Source organism: Dipodomys merriami, unplaced genomic scaffold (assembly GCF_024711535.1).
Source record: "Dipodomys merriami isolate MVZ:Mamm:240054 unplaced genomic scaffold, mDipMer1.0.p SCAF_10, whole genome shotgun sequence".
In the NCBI taxonomy this organism is placed as follows: domain Eukaryota; kingdom Metazoa; phylum Chordata; class Mammalia; order Rodentia; family Heteromyidae; genus Dipodomys; species Dipodomys merriami.
Genome location: NW_027202271.1, coordinates 1,890,252 through 1,899,981, shown reverse-complemented (window position 1 = coordinate 1,899,981; position 9,730 = coordinate 1,890,252). Strand labels below are relative to the sequence as shown.

Below are 9,730 nucleotides of genomic sequence, written 5' to 3'. Positions count from 1 at the left end.
ACTATAAGAACCTTGACTATTGTGACCAGCCTTTCTTTCTCCACTCATCTGCCTCTTCTCGTGACCTCACGCTCTGAGCACTCCAGCTTCCCAGTGCTCATTCTGTGAGGAGCGACACCACGGGGATTCTCCCCTGTGCAGAACAGGCTTCAGTACGTTTATCTGTGTATATGTGCATATGGCTCTAGATGTATTTTATATACTTTATAATTTAGATCTAATTTCCACCTATGAAAGCAAGAAATGGTTCTTGTCTGCTGCTTTCGGTTGGGAGCCCTCCCGCACCTAAGGCAGGAAGATGGTGGCTGCCAAGAAGACGAAAAAGTCCCTGGAGTCGATCAACTCCAGACTTCAACTTGTTATGAAAAGTGGAAAGTACGTGCTGGGGTACAAGCAGACGCTGAAGATGATCAGACAGGGCAAAGGGAAATTGGTCATCCTTGCCAACAACTGCCCAGCCTTGAGGAAATCTGAAATAGAATACTATGCTATGTTGGCAAAAACTGGTGTCCATCACTACAGTGGCAATAATATTGAACTGGGTACAGCATGTGGAAAATACTACAGAGTATGCACACTGGCTATCATTGATCCAGGTGATTCTAATATCATTAGAAGCATGCCAGAACAAACTGGAGAAAAGTAAAGAGTGCACAGTTTTTCTTTAATAAAACTTTCCCTTGTATGCATTTTGGTTCTTTATATCTTTTTGTTTCCTTAACACTTCTCCTGAAGGTGGGATTTGCTAGGAGAAGGCAATTGTATGTTGTAGCAAGGCTTCCTTTTTCATGCTATTTTTATAGAGATTGCACTGAAAAGCTGTTAGCCAAAATGTGAGAGACCAGAATGTGTTTTAGACAGGGTATTTCCTGATTTGGGCATCTTTACTTACACATAATGAGCAATTTCAGTGATGGGACCTAAGTCTAAACTTGTATGTACCATGAAGAATGTAACTTCAGCTCAAGGCTAGCACTCTACCACTTGAGCCACAGCGCCACTTCCGGCTTTTTTCTTTTTGCTTATGTAGTGCTGAGGAATCGAACCTAGGGCCTCATGCATGCAAGGCAAGCGCTCTACCACTGAGCCATCTTCCCAGCCCTATAACATTTTTTTAAAAATAAAAAATTTGCCAGGCAGTGGTGGCTCACACCTGTAATTCTAGCTACTCAGGAAGCTGAGATCTAAGGATTGGGTTTTGAAGCCAGTCTTGGCTGGAAAGTTCATGAGACATATCCAATTAACAAGCAAAAAGCCCAAAGTGGAGGTGTGGCTCAAGTGGTAGCCATCAATGAAACAAGAGCACAGTATTTAGACCAAAAAATTTAATCGTGTTTTTGTGTATAATAGTGTTATCTGTGGGGCTATTGTACCAATTTGAGATAAAGTGACAACATTGCTTTTGTGAAAATTATGTAATATGAATGTTTTATTTTGAATCAGCTATGATGGTCCTCTTCCTTTCTTTCCCTCCCATACACTGGAGATTTATGAAGGCTTATGGTCTCCCTGAAAAAGGGTTGAGGTATGGAGTAAACCAGGGCCTAACCTGTACTCTGACTTATGACTAGTTTAATAAAAGTGCAAACTAAAAAAAAAAAAAAAAGCAAGAAATGACATACATCATTTTTGCTGAGGGATGAGTAAAATTCATGTATATATATGTATATGCCACACATGCGACATATATATATATACATAAAATATACATATATGTAAGCAGACTTAGAAAATGTGTCATACATATGTATATACATCTATACATATCTATACATGTATGGGTATGTATATGTATTACACATATATGTATATATATGTGTATGTATGCCATATTTTCTGAGTCTACCCATCTATTTTAGGGCATCTGAGCTATTTCCATAATTTGACCATGGTGAACATGGATGTGCAGGTGTCTTTACTATATCCTAACTTGTCATCTTGGATAAATGCCCAGGAACAGCATTTCTGGATCGTAGCTTAGTTACAGGTTTACTTTTTAAAGGCCTCTTCTCCATACTGTCTTCCATAGTGGTTGCACTAGTTTGCATTCTCACCTACAGTGTAACAGGGTTTGAGAAAGGCTTTCTTTATTCTAACTGCACTTCTATTTGCTATTGGTGATGTCAACTCATACAGTTCTGTCATTTGCATTATAGAAAAATCTAGAAGAATCTAGAAGAAATACCTAATGCCTGAAAGTCTCAGCTTTTGTATGAATACCTATTAGTTGTGACAATGTTGTAAGTACTTTTCATCTATTCATTCATTTGGACAAAAATTGTGTGAAGTAGACACTATCATTATTTTCAGTTTGCAACTGAAACTGGAAGAAACTAAATATAACAAATTAAAAGAATTAAAAAATGATGGTGGTGAATAGTCACAGCATCTCAACTTGAAATGATATATGTTTATGGTTTTTGAATGAATGTGCGTGAAGCTGTATTTCTATATTCCTGTAATATTTAATCTCTTACAAAATAATGTAATGACCTTTCTTTCTTTCTTTCTTTCTTTCTTTCTTTCTTTCTTTCTTTCTTTCTTTCTTTCTTTCTTTCTTTCTTCCTTTCTTTCTTTCTTTCTTTCTTTCTTTCTTTCTTTCTTTCTTTCTTTCTTTCTTTCTTTCTTCCTTTCTTTCTTTCTTTCTTTCTTACAGGTGTGAGCCACCAGCACCTGGCTTCTCTCTCCAGTTCTATGATTCTTATATTACTGTATATTAATTATGCAAAGTAATGGGCTTCATTGTAACATTTCACCTACGTTTGCAACATACCTTAATCATATTCCTCCATTACCCTCTCATCCTCTCCCATTTGTTTTCTACATTGCTTTAAAAATATTTTTATTATCTTGAAGTAGTTGTATGAAGGAATTGCTATTCACCAAAGCAGTTTAAGAATACAGTGGGTCTTGATCAATGTCCCTTTCCACATTCTCACCCACCCTCCCAACCCCACCTTTCCCTCACTTTTCTTTTTTTTAAATTACTTTTAAATGTCCTATGGATTTCTTTAAATTCTATATAGAAAAACAAACAGGGTGCTTGTCTTTATGAGTCAGGCTTATTTCACTTAAAGATTAACAATGCAGGGCTGGGAAGGTGGCTCAGTGGTAGAGCGCTTGCCTTGCATGCCTGAGGCCCTGAGTTCAAGTCCTCAGCACCACATAAGCAAAAAGAAAAAAGCCGGAAGTGGCGCTGTGGCTCAAGTGGTAGAGCACTAGCCTTGAGCTGAAGAGCTGAGGGACAGCGCCCAGGCCCAGAGTTCAGGCCCATGACCTGACCCAAAAATAAATAAATAAATAATTAATTTAAAAAAAAGATTAACAATGCCATCCATTTTTCCTGCAAATGACATAACATGCCATCATTTTCTTTAGCTGTTTATTTGCTGATGGATGCCTAGGCTGATTCTATAGCTTGGGTCTTTCCTTCCCTCCCTCCCTCCCTCCCTTCCTTCTTTCCTTCTCTCTCCCTTTATCTCCTTTTCTTTTTTGTGTGTATGTAGTCTATTTTTTGTCCTATATGTTTTTTTTTTCTTTTTTTCATTTTTTTAAATTTAATTTAATTTTATTTGTGAACATACTGTACAGAGGGGTTACAATTACATGGGCAGGATAATGCGTACATTTCTTACCAAGCATTGCAGCCTCCTCCTTTGTTTACCCTTCACATCCCTTCCCAGCCTCCTCCCTCCCCCCCAATCCCAATCCTTCTCCTTCCCCCCCTTCCCCCCCCCCCCCCGCACCGACGTTGTAAAGCTCGTTTTGGACATGACAACTTGTACTTCTCATTGTTGCAACAGGTTCCTATATGTTTTTTCTTTTCTCTGGAGGTTTTTTTTTTCTTTTCCTGAGGAGTAAAAAGAAAAATGTGTAAACACTTCCATTCTAAGAGTTCTCAATATTCAACTCAAATCAGTCGTTATTCATGTCAACACACTTGAATAGCTTGCTTGAACAGCTTCCTTGACAACAATTCTTTCTGTGTTTCTTTAAGAAAATAAATGCAAAGACTCAATTATTAAATATTCAAATTAAAGTTAGCTGGCTAAATGTCAGAACTGACACTTGACTTTAATATTTACAAAGAACCTATAATAGCAGGATTTTACCAGAAAAAATACTTTCCTGTGCTTCATTTTTAATTTATTAGACATAGTTGTATTACAGAGAGCTTTCCATCTAAGTAAAGTAACCCAGGGAAGCAAGTGACCTGTGTGGACCCAAATAAATGAGACTGTCTCTCTCTCTCTCTCTCTCTCTCTCTCTCTCTCTCTCTCTCTCTCTCTCTCTCTACTTTGTGCTGGTACTAAGGCTTGAACTCAGGGCCTCATGCTGTCTCTGGGCTTTGTAATCTCAAGGCTGGTGCTCTACCATTTGAGCCATAGCTCTGCTTCCTGGCTGGCCCTCTTTCTAGACCTGAGTTTTCTTAGCAACAGTGGCTCACCTGAATCAAGTGACTCACCTGAATCCAGGGTAGAATCATGGACCACTCCCTACCCGCTCCTTCCGCCAGCACTGGTCTCCTTTCTTCAGACTAAATGTCTAAATGCAATGAGAAGCTAGTGAGGTCTTCTCTACTGTCCAAGAACCCACTGGTGACTTGTGAAAGAGGTTCAGTTATAACTCCAGTCACAGGTGAATCCTGTGGGCCATTGCGGCAGAGCAGCTGAGGGTGCATGGAAATCCAAGGGCAGGCAGTCTCTAGTGGCTCACACCTGTAACCCTAGCTCCTCAGGAAGCTGAGATCTAAGGATCAAGGCTCAAAGCCAGCCTGGGCAGGAAGGTCTGTGAGACTTATCTCCAGCAAGAAGCCAGCACCAGGCTGTGGTTCAACCACTAGGCTGTGGTTCAAATGTTAGCATGCCAACCTTAAGTGAAAGTTTGAAAGAACAGCATCCAGGCCGAGTTCAAGTTGTAGTACACACACACACACACACACACACACACACACACACACACACACACACGGTGCAGGGATGTCTGGATGCAGGTAAAGAGGAAGTTACTCTGAAGCTGTGGAAGTTGGGCATAGCACAGGGGAAAGGCAATCCATACAGAAAAGAAAACTTGAGGACTTTTCTCCTGGGGCTGGCTTCGAACCCTGACCCTTGGATGCCAGCCTCCTGAGTAGCTAAGGTTCTGGGTGTGGGCTGGCAGCTCCTGCTGGCTGTCTGAGGTCATTCTGCCCCAGCCCAGATGGCCCTTCATAATGGACTTGAGAAACCGTCCTGTTCTTGGTAGAAGGGATCCTGTCCTCATGCAAAAGATGACCAAAAATATGGAACATGTTTTACCAGAAAGCACTTACCATGATGATGATGAAGATAATAGTTTTCCCTAATTTTAGATCCTCTACAGTCTATTTCTAACTCGTGCTGTGAACTGACAGGAAATACATTGTTGCATGGAAAGATGCTCATTTTTAAAAAATGGATTAGTACATTAAAATTATCTAAATGATTTAGAAAGGTGAACATAATCAGAAAAGCTAAACCAGAGCACAGACACACATATATATCTATATAACTATACCTAAAATATACACTAATTATGTTACTTAAATATGTTAATAATATAATATAGAATGTGCATCAATATATAATATATAATTACATACAATATATTATAATCCATTTTATTCCAGGATCATATTCCAAAGCCAGCCCGGACAGAAAAATCTGTGAGATGTTTATCTGTAACAAACCAGCCATCAAAACTGGGTTATACTGCGATCCTCCCATCTCAGCCTCCTGAGATTACAGCTTGGATTTCAGGTGTGTCTCTGGCACTGGGCAAAAGAGGCCGGAGGATCCAAGGGGAGGCTCTGGGCCCGCAGGGTGTGTGCCGGGCCCAGAAGGCCGCTCAAAGCCAGCCAGGCAGGAATGTGTGCGAGATGCGGGTCTGCGATTAACCCCACACGAGCTCACACCCGCACACACCCGCACACGCATGCACGCCCAACCCGTCCGCATGCCCACACCTGCACAGTGCACAGTGCACACGTAGGCACACCACATGCGCACACATGCACACACACGCGCGCGCACGCCCACACCTGCAACACCCCCACGCACACGCACACACCCCCGGTTGCACGTCCCCGCACGCACGCGCCCACGCGCAGATGCGTGGTCTCCGCAGGCCAGGTTCGCGGGGGACGCCTTCATGGGGCTCCCCAACTTCCTGCGCGCAGGGCCTCCCCGGCCTCCGCGCACTTAGAGGTCTGCGGTGTAGAGGTCGTTTGCCTGCGAGCGTGAGTCTTGTTGTTGTGTGTGATTTCTTTCATTAACATGCCTCGCGGTTAAACGTGCTCTGTGTGTGTGTGGGGGGGGGGATTCTGAGACTCGAACTCTGTACTCGCGCTCTGTCCTGGCTTTTCATTCAAGCTGGCACTCGCCTACTGCGTGGAGCCGCTGCCCTGCCTCTGGCTTTCGGGCGATTAACTGGAGATCAGAGTGGCAGGGACTTTTCCTCCCGGTGTTCAGACCCTGGGGTGGTGTGAGCAGAGGCTCTGCGGCCTCCAGCCCTCGGGCTGCAAGTACTGGCCCTTCTGTTTGAGGAAGTGTCCCCGCAGCTTCTGGCCTGGGGCTTCTGTGAGGGAGCGTGGTGGACAAAGTCTGATCGGAAATAGAATGCGCTTGTGGGCACAATGGGTCTCAGAATGAGGTGATGCACGCACTTGGCAAACATAGACAGTGTATATGGCTGAGGCTTTGGCTGGAATGAACAGTTGTGCCTTCAGCCTTCTCTGCGTCTCGTTCATCAATACCCTTGCCCAGGCGGCAACTGGCGCCCCAACAGAGACCCGAGGAAGTCACAGGTAGGAGTTCTCTCTGCTGGAGACAGAAGTAGTTTCGTAAGGGGGCCTCCAAGCGCCTACCGGGAAAGGAAAGGGAGACTAGCAGGGGGTTGGGGGGGGGGCAAAACAGAGCAAAGAGAGGCAACTGTTTCTGAGGGCCCTCTTGGCCTCAGGCTGAAAGATTAGTTCCAAGGGGCTAGAAGAACCTTTGGAGGTTGTAGAGAGTAAGGTCTGCACAGGGACACCTCCCTCCCTCTTGGCTAAGTTTCCACCAGTATCTGTTACCTAGGTAACTGGCAGACCTGGAAGCAGTCACCTTCCCCTCCTGCTAGGTCACATCCTGGGCCACCTCTGGTCACACTTGCCTCCCATCAGACCTTAGGAGGGTCCCAGACCCTGAAATCACATTCAGATCCAGTGTGGCCACACCTTTCCCCCACCTGACCACACCTCTTCCTGTCCCTGGCCTAGATAAGTCCTGGCCAGGAATGGGTGCCCCCCCCACCTCTTTTTTCAGCCATGCCTCTCCACCATGCATGGTGCGGGCAGCAATCCGGTAAATCTGAATAGAGTGGTGTTCTCTTCATCAGCTACCTAATGAAACCTACCTATTGAATGTATCTTACATAGAGAATCTCTGCCCCTGGTTCCCAGAAGAGGGAACGGTGGACTTGGCCATACGGCAAAAGGTGGGTCCAGAATTAAAGAATCAGATAAAAATCAGAGGAAAACATGCTATGTCCTCTCAGACATTTTCTGGGTGGAGTATGATTCGACAGAGTCTTGATCCCAGTAACCAGACTGAAATTGTTTCTATACAATCCCTGTCTGAGGGGAAGAATAAAGAGACCATGCTCGGTGCATCAGATGAGGAAGAGAGGACGGTCAGTCAGAGTATGGGAGTGTTAGAAGCACTGAAAGTCTGTGTTAGACACTCTCTGTGAAGAAGACAAAGACCCTCCAGGGTCATGGGCCAATCCCAGCCCTGTGAGAAACTGCCTTCCCCTTTTATCATAGGGAAGGCAGTACCAGCCACTCTTAATTCAGACTCCTCCACCTATGTCTGCAGTCCAAAAGGCTACACTGACTGCTGGAGGGGGGAGGGGAAGGGGACTGGGGATTTCCAACTTTGTCCTGTCTTACAAGACTGAGGCAAACAGTAGACAGGTGTATTTGGAGGGAGATCTTCCTCCAGTCGCAGTCACCACACCGACCTGGGGCCCTTTGCCACCTGGGACAGAAGGGTTGGTGTTGAGCAGGTCCAGCTGGACCATGAAAGGACTGATTGTCTACCTGGGTGTCATTGATAATGATTACACTGGAGAGATTCAAATCATGGCTAGGCTGGAGAAAGAAAGGAACTTTGCTTGTCCCTGCCCATACTTAATTGCTTAATTGATTTTGCTTCCTTTAGTTCCTCTTTCTCTTGAGTCTCTGGCACCTAACCAGGGAAATCCAGGCTTTGGCTCCACAGATAAGGCCTTTTGGGTTCAGAGAATTGGACATGAGTGACCTGAGTTAGGACACTACATAGGAGGGAAGCTTTTTACAGGCCCAGAGCTGGTGTTTCTGTTATGTCTGGCATACACTGGCTTCCCTCCTGGCCACAAGAAGATAGCTTCACCCTGCTGCAGGGCACAGGGCTGTTCAGAGTCACTCAAAGAAGTTCTGCCAAGGAAGGTCATCTGGGTGTCTTTCAACAGTTTATTTTGCCTGATCTCCCAGTGTATCTGTGGGGCTGTGATGTGTTGTCTAAGATGGGTGCTTACATCCACAGTTCCAGCCCAGTTGTTACTCAACAATCAAGGCTGTGATGGGATGTCGGGTCTGGGTCCACAAGGGAAACAAAGGTTAGAACCTTACCAGCCTGTTGCAAACCCAAACAGACAGGGCTTGGGTTTTCCACAGGGCCACTGATAATGGCAGCTTTACAGGCAGAGCCTCTATATTAGAGTCAATGGCTGTGGAGCCTTGTACACACCAAGTTCTCCTGAGCCTTTCCACAGCCCCTCCCTTCCCGCAACCTGCGCAGGCCCAAGCCTGGGCTGTAAGTACATCTTCGCTGATATCCCCAGCCCAGGCCATGCAGTGGGCATCAGGTTCTACTGTTGGTGTTATGTATCTCATGGGTTTGGACAAATGTCTGATCCGTTCACAATTCCTTTATCATATAAAGCACTTTGGCTGCCTTATAAGTGCATATATTCTTTCTATTCATGTCTCTCTGACAAGCTGTCTCTCTCCCTGCCATGACAACTGCTGACTTTTTTGGGTTTGTTTATTTTGGTGCCAGGTCTGGGGCTTGAACTCAGAAGAGGCTGGGCGATGTCTTTGAGCTTTTTTTTTTTTCCCTTAAGGGTAGTGCTTTGCCATTTGAGCCACAGCTCCACTTCCAGCTTTGTGTGTGTGTGTGTGTGTGTGTGTGTGTGTGTGTGTGTGTGTGTGTGTGTGTGTGTGTGTGTGTGTAATTAATTGGAGATTAGAGGCTCATGGACTTTCCTGCCTGGGAAGCTCAATCCTTAGCTCTCACCTCCTGAGAAGCTGGGATTAGAGTACATTAGAATTTTGATGGCTTTTGCATCTACTGTGTAGTAAGAACTAAGTATATACTTATTACTGTGTAGTAAGTAAAAAGCTCATTTCCATAGTATTATTTTTGCTGATACGTGAATATGGGAACTTTTCTATTTTCTAGTGTCTTAGGCAGTTTCTTTCTTCTGTGTCCTGTAATTGATAAGTTTTTGGGTTGTTAGTGTTGTTGAGACTTTGGTGAATGAATTTCTTTTTCAGCCTTTTCACTATTGGTATATAGAGAAGCTACTGAGTTTTGTATGCTGCAACTTCACTGAATGCATTTATCAGATCTAAGAGTATCTTAGTATAGTCTTTTGGGTCTTTTAAATATAGGCTCACAATTGGGTGCTGGTG

The 9,730-nt window shown here is 44.3% G+C and overlaps 1 pseudogene across 1 annotated transcript; it reads left to right on the top strand.

Moving 5' to 3' along the window:
- Nucleotides 1-248: 248 nt before the first annotated feature.
- Nucleotides 249-680, top strand: LOC138836167 (large ribosomal subunit protein eL30 pseudogene; annotated as a pseudogene). Its single transcript, XR_011374925.1, has one exon. The product of XR_011374925.1 is annotated as a large ribosomal subunit protein eL30 pseudogene (transcript).
- The last annotated feature ends 9,050 nt before the right edge of the window (nucleotides 681-9,730 follow it).